Source organism: Rousettus aegyptiacus, unplaced genomic scaffold (genome assembly GCF_014176215.1).
Source record: "Rousettus aegyptiacus isolate mRouAeg1 unplaced genomic scaffold, mRouAeg1.p scaffold_m13_p_4, whole genome shotgun sequence".
NCBI lineage: Eukaryota > Metazoa > Chordata > Mammalia > Chiroptera > Pteropodidae > Rousettus > Rousettus aegyptiacus.
This window is the reverse complement of record NW_023416307.1, coordinates 74,217,558-74,230,205: the sequence shown is the minus strand read 5'-3', so window position 1 is coordinate 74,230,205 and position 12,648 is coordinate 74,217,558. Positions and strand designations below refer to the sequence as shown.

Genomic DNA, 12,648 nt, shown 5'->3' with positions numbered 1-12,648 from the left:
TTGATCAAAGTCATCATATTCATACAATGCTATCTGTAAAATTACTTTATCCCTTCGTTGCAGCTATAGAACAAAAAGATTAAAGCTTTTTTAAAACACTAGTGCTTGGTAAATGATGTACATTATCTCATATCCTTCTTTTTAATTATGTGGGTATTTCCAACGAGCAATGCTAACTTTTATCTCAGGTAATGCCATGTTAATTTTCTAATTCAGAATAGAGCATTACAGAGAATTTTATAAATTCATTTGAATCTTTAAAACTGTGACAGTTAAAAAATATATGATGTTTTAATGTTTTAAGTTAGTTGAAAATAATAATAATCACTTATGTATCTTTCTATTTTCTAAGCAATAAAGAATGATTAAGAATAAAATAAAAATATGAAACCTTTGGAAATGTTTGTAAAGAACTATTTATAGGCATTTCAAATGCCAAGTTTATATTTATGCACAATTAACAATAATCTATTAAGAAAAAATAAAACCAAGGGAAATTAGTTCTAAAGTCAGAGATTCATTTAAAAATAAGTTATGTGAGAATTTAACAAAATAGTAACAGTCAAAGACACATTTGGGCAGGGAAGGAGCAACACAAGAAAAAAAAAAATGAACTCAATGTGCCCATGGACATTATTTTCTATCTAACATTTAAATGTGAACTGATAGCCCATAAAGACACTACGTTGGTTAACATGAAGTAATAAAAATACGTAATACATAAAACATTTATATGATCCATAGAAAGAATCCTAATATAAGCATGGAATAATCAAGTACAAAAAATACCAAAAAAGATATAATAACATGCATGGGAAAAAAAGTCCTCTCATATGTATAATTGGAATATGAAAAGGAGAATAGAGAGAGATACAGGAAAAAAATAAATATTTATAAAAACACAGGGTAAAGATTTTCAAATGCTCTTGGAGTATTCAACAAAAATTTAAAACTCCAAACAGGACAAATATAAAGGAAACCACATATAAGTTCATCATCAACAAACTGCTGAAAAAGACAAAAAAAAAAAAAAAAAAACTTAAAAAGTTATTGGAGAAAAATCATCATTAGTTTCAATAGTTTTGGGAAAAAAAGATCTAGCCTAGAATCCTATACCTAGTAAATATATTATTCTTAGATAAAAGTAAAGTAATAACATTTTCTGTAAAATAAAAATAAAGAGAGTTTTGGCAGAAGAAAAATGATCCCAGCTGGATCTATAGAAAATATATGAAAGAACGGTGAAATACAATGACTTTTTAAGTAAATGATAGTAAAGTCTTATGTAGTTTACGACATGTGCAAATAACATGTGTAGAAATTGTTTCAGGGTCTCCAAGTCCATCTACATGTACAGTAATTCAGTAGAAGGACTCACAGACTCAGCATATAGTTGGCCCCATGGCTTATATTTATTACAGAAATGCAGAAATATAATAATACAGTTACACTAGATGCACAGCTGGGTCAGTAAAGGAAAAAGACATAACCAGAGTCTGGAGCAATCCATGTGCAGGCTTCCTATACTTTCTTCCTCTGATGAGAGCTCACACAGAGAGTACCATCCCTACAGCCAAGAAAATACAGCAACATAGTGCAGTATTTCTGCCCAGGGAGACTCATTTGAGAATAAGAGCTTAGGATTTGTATTGGAAGCTTTTAGCTCAACTACCGGACTCTCAGAGGAATACAGATGTTCACTATAAATCACACCGTAGGCACAGAGAGACAACTTATCAGGAAGAATTTTAGAATCAAAGTTTCCAGATGCTAGCCAAGGAAGCCCTTCTAAAGATAGCAGCCTCAGGCCTACTTCATTAACTTTTTTTCTGTACAGTAACAGTAACACAAAAAATAGAAAGGGGAAAAGTTCAACTGTTATAAGGTTCTGTCATTGCTCAGAAAGTGATTTAAAAATTTTTTTAATCCTGGAGTAACAAGAAAAGGAACAAATAAGGATTGAGAACAGTCAAGATAATAGATGAGAAAAGAAAAATGATATGAGAATACCTGATTGATATAAAAGAAAAAGTAAGAAATAAAGGGGAAAAAACTAGTGCTATAAATAGATAACACAAAGTGAGGTGATAGATATAAACTACAAGATATCACATACTGATGTAGTAGTCCACCATAAAACAAAGATCATCGGACTGAAAATAATAAACAAATAAAAAGACAAAACAATTAAACAAAAAAAATGCAACTATATGGTGTTTATAAGATATACTTTAAATACAAAGATGTAAGTCTACGGCCATGATACCTTGAACAAACCCAATCCCGTCTGATCTTGGAAGCTAAGCAAGGTTGGATCTGGTTAGTGCTTGGATGGGAGACCACCTAGGAAGACCAGATGCTGTAAGTGTAAAAACTAAGGGGTCGTAAGCTGACAAGGTCCTTTCAATCAGGGAGATCAACCAAGGGTTGCCTTACCTAAAAAATAAAAAAAGAAAAGAAAAGAAAGGAATGGAAAAGGTATACCATGTAAATGTATCAACCAAAGAAAACTGATAATGTTACTATCCCACAAAAGGAAGCATATAATGGGAATAATAATCCAAATTTGTATGCTTTGAACAGTGCATGTGTAGGAAACACAACGGAAATACAATATTACAATGATATCATTTACAATTGAAAATCCCAAGGGATACATTTAATGAAATATTTTCAAGACCTTTACACTGAAAAACTAGAAAACATGATTAAAAATTAATAAGATTTAAATGATGAAAGAAAATCTCATGCATATTAATAAGGTATATTATATTATATAAATAATAATTTTCCACAAATCGTTTCACAGATTTGCAGCAAGCTCAATAAATATTTTCAAAACAGCTCAAAAAAGTGAAGGCAATCACTTACTAAAAGAACAAATTTGGGGGATTATATAATCAGATATTAATCTCAGAGGAAGTTATATTAATTAAAACTATGTGGTACATTTGTTAAATAAGTAGACCAATGACACATATTAGTAATATAGAAACTACCTACAATGAAGTGGGTAAAAGTTGACAGAACAACTTTGAACATGTAGAAGTAGAAGTTTAAGGAACGCAGCAGAAGCCCAAGGCAGTGAAGTAGGGGAATGCTCATTTTTACAATTAAATCTACTTGGTCAGGTGACTGGGTAAGGGCATGAGAGCTTTCTGAGATGCTGTCAATGTTGCCTATTTGACTTACATTATGGTTACATAAATGTATACGTATGTAAAATTTTGCCCAACTCTTAAGATTTGTGCACTTTACTCAATAAATGAAAGAAACAATGTTCTATGAATTACTGTATATTAGGGCTAATATCTGTTATCAAGGCATTGGGGGCATTATTTCATGTGGAATAAATTCAGCAGCAGAAGAAAATAGTCCAAAGGTCAAAACTCATACACAGCTTCTCACTGAGTGATTAGTAATGGACTCACTGGGCACAATGACAATTGGATTGTCCCAAAGGCAATTAGATTGACATAAACCAATACTAGAAGTTAAATATGTGTTAGGGAAATAATGTGCATGCAAATCGGAAGACTAAAAGAGTGCTAAGTTTTTCTCTTAGCAGAAATTCTCCTATGAACATTTTGGAGACATGATATTTGGGAGCCATCACTTGGGGGGAAAAATTATGTCATAAAAATTGATGATCAAATGATTGGAGACTTGCCAAAGTGTCAGAAACAACTTTTAATAGCAGAGATTTAGGGAGCAAAGGAAATTTATATGCAATGATCAGCAGAAGCCCAAGTGTTAATATTAAAATTCAAATGTAATAATTGAAAATCTTAACCTGTTTCCACATACAGATATTTTAGGCAAAACTGAGAAAAAACAAAATTGGCAAAAGAGATTACTAGTTATTCTACCCAGCACAGTTTTGCTTTATCACCACTTTCCATTGTCTTTGAAATATTTTACAGGACTATAATTGTAGAAAATAAGTAATAATACATATTATTTTTTTTCTATAAAAATACAAACCAATTATCTGGTAAAACACAACTGAGTATTAATCTGTGGATAGTGAGCTGTTTTGCATCTATTTGAATTTCTTTTCAGCCTTCATGATTATTTATGTGCATTCACTGAATTCTCCTTTGAATCAATATTTAATGAGTAAAGTGGTTGATATGTGTTCATCTTATATTTGCATGAGTATTATGATATATTTTTAAAGAAAATATTCTTTAACAGGTGAAAGATAAAGCTCTTAAGTTGTGAGTAGTAGCTATTAAAATGGTGTTTTAGGCTTTTGGAGTTAAAATGACAGCTTAATATGTGTCTATTCCCATGTATTTTTTCTAATATATGATGTAAAATAGTGCAGGAGCTATGAAAGACAGTACTGAGTTTGCTCAAAAACATCTAGAACTGCTATATGATCCAGCAAGTTTATTTCTGGGTATGTATCCAAAATAATTAAAATCAGGATCTTGAAAAGATATTTGCACTCCCATGCTCATTATGGCATTACTCACAAAAGCTAAGAAATAACCCAGGTATCGATGACAGATGAATAAATAAAGAAAACATGGTATGTACATACAATAAAATATTATTAAGACTTAAAAAGGTAAACATCTTACCATTAGAGATGATACGAATGAATGTAGAAGGCATTATCCTAAGTTAAATAATTCAGTAGCAGAAGAACAAATACTGGGTGATTCATTTACATTAGGTATCTAAATAATTGAACTCATAGAAAAAGAGAATATTATTATTTTTTAATTAAGTTTATTGGGGTAACATTGGTTAATACAATTATATAATTTTCAGGTGTACATTATAATTTAACATCTATATATTCTTTTGTGTAATTACCACCCAAAGTCCAGTTTCCTTCAGCTACCATATATTTGATCCCCTTTACCCACTTCACCCTACCCCCTACCTCCCTATATTAGACCCTCTTTACCCCAACTACTTCTCCCCTCCTCCCTCATTCTGGTAACCACTGGTAGTCACTAGTCCATTGTCCAAGTCCCTGAGTCTCTGTTTGTCTTGTTCATTTGTTGCTTTTAGGTTTATATCCCACATTTAAGTGATATCATGTGATTTTCTACTTTTTCTGTCTGGCTTATTTCACTTAGCATGATTATCTCGAGGTCCATCTACAATGTTACAAATGGCAGTATTTCATCTCTTCTTATGGCTGAGTAATATTCCATTGTATATATGTGCCACAGTTTCTTTAGCCAATCATCTATCGTAGGACAGATAGATGTCTATCCTTTGGTTGCTTCCATGTCCTGGCCACTGTGAATAATGTTGCTATGAACATCGGTGTGCAAATATCTTTTGAGATATGGTTTTTCAAGACTTTGGGGTAAATACCCAGTAGTGGGATTGCTGGATCATATGGTAGATAAATTCTTTGATGTTTGAGGAACCTCCATACTGTTTTCCATAGTGGCTGTACCAATTTGCAGTCCCACCAGTAGGTTATGAGGGTTCCTTTTTCTCTGCATCCTCTCCAACACTTGTTATTACTTGTCCTGTTGACAATAGTTATTCTAACAGGTGTGAGATAGTATCTCATTGTGGTTTTGATTTGCATTTCTCTAATAGCTAGTGCATTCCCCTTTTATTGAAGAGGCTTTCCTTTCTTCACTGTATGTTTTTATTTTTTTCAAACATTATTTGCCCATAGAAATGTGGGTTTACTTCTGGACTCTTGATTTTTTCCCCCTGGTTTGTGTGTCTGTTTTCCTGCCAATACCATGCCGTTTTGATTACTGTTGCTTTGTAGTATAATTTGAAGTTGGGGAAAGTGATGCTTCCAGCCTCATTCTTTTTTCTCCAGATGGCTTTGGCAGTTCGGTGTCTTTTGTGCTTCCATACAAATCTGATGATTTTTTTTGTTCTATTTCTTTAAAAAATGCCAATGGGATTTTGATGGTGATTGCATTAAATCTGTATAATGCTTTAGGTAATATGGTCAATTTAACTATGTTGATTCTTCCAATCCAAAAACACAAAATATTTTTCCATTTCTTTGTATCTTCTTTGATTTCTTTTAATAGAGTCTTGTAGTTTTCATTATACAAGCCCTTCACATATTTGATTAAATTTATTCCTACAAATTTTTTGCTTTATGTTGCAATTCCAAAAGGAATTATTTTTTCCACTTCTTTTTCTGATGAGAAGTAGAGAGTATTATTGTGATTGTCAGAAGCTGGGTAATGGGGAGAAATAGAGGGTTATTTTTCTAAAGATACAAAGGTTTATTTATGCTACATGAATAAATTCTAGAGATCTGCTGTAAAATGTGGTGCTTATAGTTAATAATATGGTATTACACACTTCGATATTTGTTAAATGGGTAGATTTCATGTTAAGTGTTCTTAACCCCCTCCCCCCACCCACACACACACATGAACACAAGAAAACTTTGGGAGGTGTTGGATATGTCTATTATTTTGATTGCGATGATGGTATCACAGGTTTTGGCATATGTCCCAACTAAAATTGCATACGTTAAATATGTGAAGTTCTTTGTATATCAGTAATATATCAATAAAGCTTCTAAAATATAATATAAAATCAAGTATTTAGATATAAATTTGAAAAAAGCTGTTAAAAATTCTATATGGGGGTAGAGGATTCAAGATGGCATAGAATGTAGAGGCAATGCATGCCTCTACAAAGTGACCACACAAAAATTATAACAAAACTACAGAGCAACCAGGACACAGAATCACCAGAGGTCTGGCTGGACAGAAGCCCTACAACTAGGTCCCTTCAAATAATAGGTCACCTCAAAACGGTTAGAGGAGAGGAGATGTGAAATGGCCTGGTTTCACAATTGTGTGTGGCAGCCAAGAATTGGGAGGGCTATCTTGGCTTCAGAGCCACTACCCCCACTTGAGAAGCAAGGGGTCCTATTGTGACTTAGCTTCTAATCTCAGGGTGCCAGTACTGGGGAAAAAAAGTCCCCACAACCTCTGGATATGAAAACCAGTGGATACTGAGGATGAGTGAGACAGAGGGCTGAAGGTACTGGAGACCTTCCTTTTAAAGGGCCCATGTTTGGCCTTACTTGCTGATAGACTTACTTGCTGAGAAGTCCCAAGTCCCATGCCAGTGGCAGCCAGACTCAGTTTCTGACTTGGCCCCTTGAGGCACCTATAAGCCCTGCACAGGTGGCAGCCATATGTGGATGGCTGAGTGACTCTTATCAGGTGACCCGGAGGTGCACAAGCTGCAGATGAACTGGCCTAAAGCTGGACCCCTCCCAGGTCTGTGCCAAGGGGCCCCACAGCACACCTAGTACATAAAGCCACTCTACTAAGACCAGGAGACTTAGCAGTCCTCCCTAATACATAGAAATAGACACAGGGAGGCAGCCAAAATGGGAAGACAAAGAAGTATGTCTCACATGAAAGAACAGAACAAAGCTCCAAGAAAAGAATTCACCAAAATGGAGACAAGCAATCCACCAGATGCAGAGTTCAAAACACTGGCTATAAGGATGCTCAAGGAACTTAGAAGAGTAGATGAACTCAGTGAGAACTTTAACAAAGAGATAGAAAATGTAAAAATGGAGTTAGGAGACATAAAAAATAAAGAATACAATAACTAAAATGAAAAACATATTAGAGAGAATCAACAGATTAGGTGAAGCAGAGAATCGAATCAACAATTTAGAAGATAACGTAGCAGAAAACACCCAATCAGAACTACAATGAGAGAAAGAGAAGGAGTTTAAGGGGCCTCTGAGATAGCATCAAGAGTACCAACATTTGAATCATAGGGGTACCAGAAGTAAAAGAGAGTGAGCAAGAAATTGAAAACCTTTTTGAAGAAATAATGATGGAAAACTTACCTAACCTGGTGAGGGAAATAGACATACAACTACAGGAAATTTAGAAATACCCAAACAAGATGATACAAAAGAGGCCCACACCAAGACACAACATAGTTAAAATGCCAAAGGTTTAATTCAAAAGGAGTATCTTAAAAGCAGCAAGAGAAAAGCAGTTAGTTACCTACAAGAGAACTTGTATTAATGATCAGTCTATTTCTCAACAGAAACTTTGCAGGCCAGAAGGGTTTGGCATAAAATGATCAAAGTGTTGAAAACCCAGGACCAACAACCAATATTACTTTACCCAGCAAAATTATTTAGAATTAAAGGACAGATAAAGAGCTTCTTAGACAAGAAAAATCTAAAGGAGTTCATCGCCACCAAGCCAGTATTACAGAAAATGTTGGAGGAAATTCTTTAAGAGAAAGAAAAAAATATGTATCAAAAGTCTAAATAAAAATGGCAATAACTATATATATCTGTCAACAAGTACTTCAAATGAAAAAGAATTACATGGTCCAATCAAAAGATAGTGCAGCTAAATAGATAAGAAAACAAGACCCTTACATATGCTGCCCGCAAAGATTCATTTCAGATTAGAAGATATACGCAGTCTAAAGTAATAGGATGGAAAAAGATATATCATGGTGGACCTAGAGAGTAGTGTGCTGAGTGGATTAAGTCAGATAGAGGAATATAAATGTCATATAATTGCATGCATATGTGTAATCTAAAGAACAAAATAAACAAATAAGCAAAAAAGCAGAAACAAACATAGATACAGAGAACATTTTGAGGGTTATCAGATGGGAGAGGAATTCAGGCAGTTGATGGAAAGGGGAGAAAAACAATAATTACAAATTGTTAGTTGTGAAATAGTCATGGAAATAGAAAGTATAGCATGAGGAATATAGCCAATATTATAATAACTATGTATGGCGTCAGAGGGGCACTAGATTTATTGGGATGATCACTTTTTAAGTTATATAGATCTCTAATCACTGTGTTGTATACCAAAAACTAACATAGTATTGTATGCCAAGTATAACTGAAAAATAAAAAAAAAAAATTCTTATTAATTAAAAAAAAAAAGCTTCTATGTGGAAAACAAAGAAAAAATTGAGAAATAATTCAGAAGACCTAAAAAGTTCTTCAGATATAGCAGTATCATTGTTTGAAAGATTCCTTATTGTAAAAATGTCAGTTTACTGAAAATTGATCAATGATGCTCATGGAGTTTCATGACAATTTCAAAATATATTTTTCTAATTTTTGATAAATTTCTATATTGTTTGTTTTTGTAGAAATTGACAAACCAATTCTAATTTAGAGGGAAATCCAAAGGCCAATTATACACATAACAATTTGAGCAAAAAATAATAAAGATGGATACTTGTTCTACTGAATATAAGTCCTTTTAAATAGTCTCAGTAATTAATGGTGTGGTACTGGACAAGAATAGACATATAGAGCAATGGAACAGAATAGAGGGCCCAGAATATGGGCCCAGAATAGAGGGCCCATATATGGTCACTTGGACTTATGATCAAGTATAACCTAACCAGCTAACATGTGAAAAAAAACCCAACTTTATTAGTAAAGAGGGAAATGTATTCGGTCTTTTTGTAAGTGGAAAAACCCAGTCAATTCCCTTAAACCTTTTGCTATCTGTCTTTCTGGTTATTTATGACTTATTTATACATATACAAATATACTGTGCATTATAATGGTTCTAGCTGACATCAATGTTAAAATTAATAAATTTTGTCAAATTGGATGGTTTACCACATTTACTAATCCCAGTTACAGCTTTATGAGATGGTTTTCATTGTACAGGCATACCTAATTTTATTGTGCTTCACTTTATTATGTTTCACAGATAATTGTGTTCTTTACAAAATGAAGGCTTGTGGCAACCCTGGCTCAAGCAAATCTATCGATGCCATTTTTCTAACAGCATTTGCTTATTTTGTGTCTGTGTCACATTTTTGTAATTTCTGCAATATCTCAAACTTTTTCATTGTTATCTTTGTTATGCTTATCTGTGATTAGTGATCTTTGATGTCACGATTGTAATTGTTTTGGGACACCACAAACCCTGCCCATATAAGACAGTGAACTTAATCGATAAATACATTTTCTGACTGCTCCACTGACCAACTGTTCTCCATCTCTCTCCCTCTCTTCATGCTTCCCTATTCCCTGAGACACAGAAATATTAAAATCAGGCCAATTAACAACCCTCCAATGGACTCTTAAATGTTCAAGTGAAAAAAAATTCACATGTTTCTCACTTTAGATCAAAAGCTAGAAATGATTAAGCTTAGTGAGGAAGATATATGAAAGGCCAAGATAAGCCAAAAGCTAGGCCTCCCACCTCAAACAGCGAGGCTGTGAACACAAAGGAAAAGTTCTTGAAGGAAATTAAAGTGCTACCCAAGTGAACGCACAAATGATAAAATAGAGAAACAACTTTTTTGTTGATATGGAGAAAGTATTAGTGGTTTGGATAGAAGATCAAATCAACAACAACATTCCCTTGAACCAAATCCTAATCCAGAGCAAGGTCCTACTCTTTTCAATTCTATGAAGGCTGAGAGAGGTGAGAAAGCAACAGAAGAAAAGTTTTTTTGAGGGTATCAGAGGTTGGATACTGAGATTTAAGGAAAGAAGCCATCTTGTCTCCAACGCATAAAAGTGCAAAGTGAAGCAGCAAGTGCTAATGTAGAAGTTACAGCTAATTATCCACAAGATCTAGCTATGATAACTAGTGAAAGTGGCTACACTAAACAACTAATTTTCAATGTAGATGAAACAACCTTATATTGGAAGACAACACCATCTAGGAGTTTCATATCTAGAGAAGAGAAGTCAATGCCTGGCTTCAAAGTTTCAAAAGACAATCTGACTCTTTTTGGGGGGGTAAAGCATGGGTGACTAAGTTGAAGCTAATGCTCAACTTTTCATTCTGAAAATCCTAGGGCCCTTCAGAATTACTCTAAATCTACTCTGTCTGTGCTCTATAAATGGAAAAACAAGCCTGGATGACAGCATATCTTTTTATACTGTGGTTTACTGAAAATTTGAAGCCCACAGTTGAGACTTACTGCTCAGAAAACAAAAAAATTCCTTTAAAAATATTATTGCTCATTAACAATCACCTGGTCATCCAAGAACTAAGATAAAAATGTATAACGAAGTTAATATTTTTGCCATGCCTCCTAAGAAAACACTCATTCTGCAGCCCATGAATCAAGTAATGATTTAAACTTCTAAGACTTATTATTTAAGAAATATATTTTATAAGGCTATAGCTGTCATCATTACTGATTTCTCTATGAATCCAGGCAAAGTAAATTGAAAACCTTCAGGAAAGAATTCACAATTCTTGATACTATTAAAAAATTATGATACATGAGAAGAGGTCAACATATTATCATTAACAGGAGTTTGGGAAAAGTTGATTCCAACCCTTGTGGATGACTTTTAGGGGTTCAAGATTTCAGTGGAGGAAGTAAGAACATATGCGGTGAAAATAGCAAGAGAACTAGAATTCGAGGTGGAGCCTGAAGATGTGATTGAATTCCTGCTGTCTCATGATAAAACTTTTAACAAATGAAGAGTTGCTTTTTATGGATGAGCAAAGAAAGTTGTTTGGTTTTTGTTTCTGATACAAAATATACTCCTGGTGAAGATGCTGTGAAGATTTTTGAAATGGAAATAAAGATTTTAGAATATTACATAAACATATGATAAAGCAGCAGCATGATTTGAGAGGATTTACTCCAATTTAGAAAGAAGTTTCACAGTGGGTAAATGCTATCAAACAACATTACATGCTACAGAGAAATTTTCCATAAAAGAAACAGTCAATCAATGAGGCAAACTTTAGCATTGTTTTATTTTACAAAATTGCCATAATCACTCCAACATTTAACAAACAGCGTCCAGATCAGTCAGCAGCCATCAATGCTTCACCAGCAAAATGATGATGACTTGCTGAAGCAATAAAGTATTTTTTAATTATGTTATGTAGATTGTTTTTTTAAACATGATGCTATTGCATACTTGATAGACTACAGTATAGTATAAACATAATTTCTATGCACTTGGAAACCAAGACAATTGTGTGACTCATTTAATTGTAATGTTCACTTTACTGTGGTGATCTGGAACCAAACCTTGCACTATCTCTAAGGTATATATTATCATTACCACAATAAGTGAAAAATAAGAGAATAAAAGTGTATCGACTGCCTATTATGTTATACTTAGATGATTTTTTGGATGCTCCACTATGATTATTTTGACAATTTATTTCTTTTAATCATTTGTCAAAGATAAAAATTTTAGGTTTAGAGATTTACACTGAAAATTTGTTCTTTAGTTATCATGTCACTCATTTGCTGAAAAAATAACTAAAATTCATAAGTCAATATTTTGAGTAGTATTTTTATTAGTGTCACTTTCCTAAAAAAAGCTTCTGACAATTTAGTCTATAGCTCTCTCCATTAAATATTTTTCTTATAAATGTATATGGAATTTATCAAAGTGCAGGGAGAACTACCATCAAGATTAATGCCCTGTCATTTGATTAGTGGTGGGGCTGAAAATTGATGATGTACTATTTTTTAACGTCATAGATAACTAAATATTTTGGGAGATAGTTGAATTATTATGTTTTAATTTCTATATTTATGCAATTTTTAAGTTTTATATATTTTCAGTAGAAAAAAATGAAGAAAGAATATGGAATTCTTTTTTTTAAAAAAAATGATGATTTGTCAAAATTCAACGATAAAGATTTGCCTTTTTTCCCCTTGTTTTGCTTCGTT

At 33.2% G+C, this 12,648-nt stretch overlaps 1 pseudogene; it reads left to right on the top strand.

The window, feature by feature from the left end:
• The first annotated feature begins 2,249 nt into the window (after positions 1 to 2,249).
• On the top strand, positions 2,250 to 2,368 carry LOC118602604 (annotated as a pseudogene).
• The last annotated feature ends 10,280 nt before the right edge of the window (positions 2,369 to 12,648 follow it).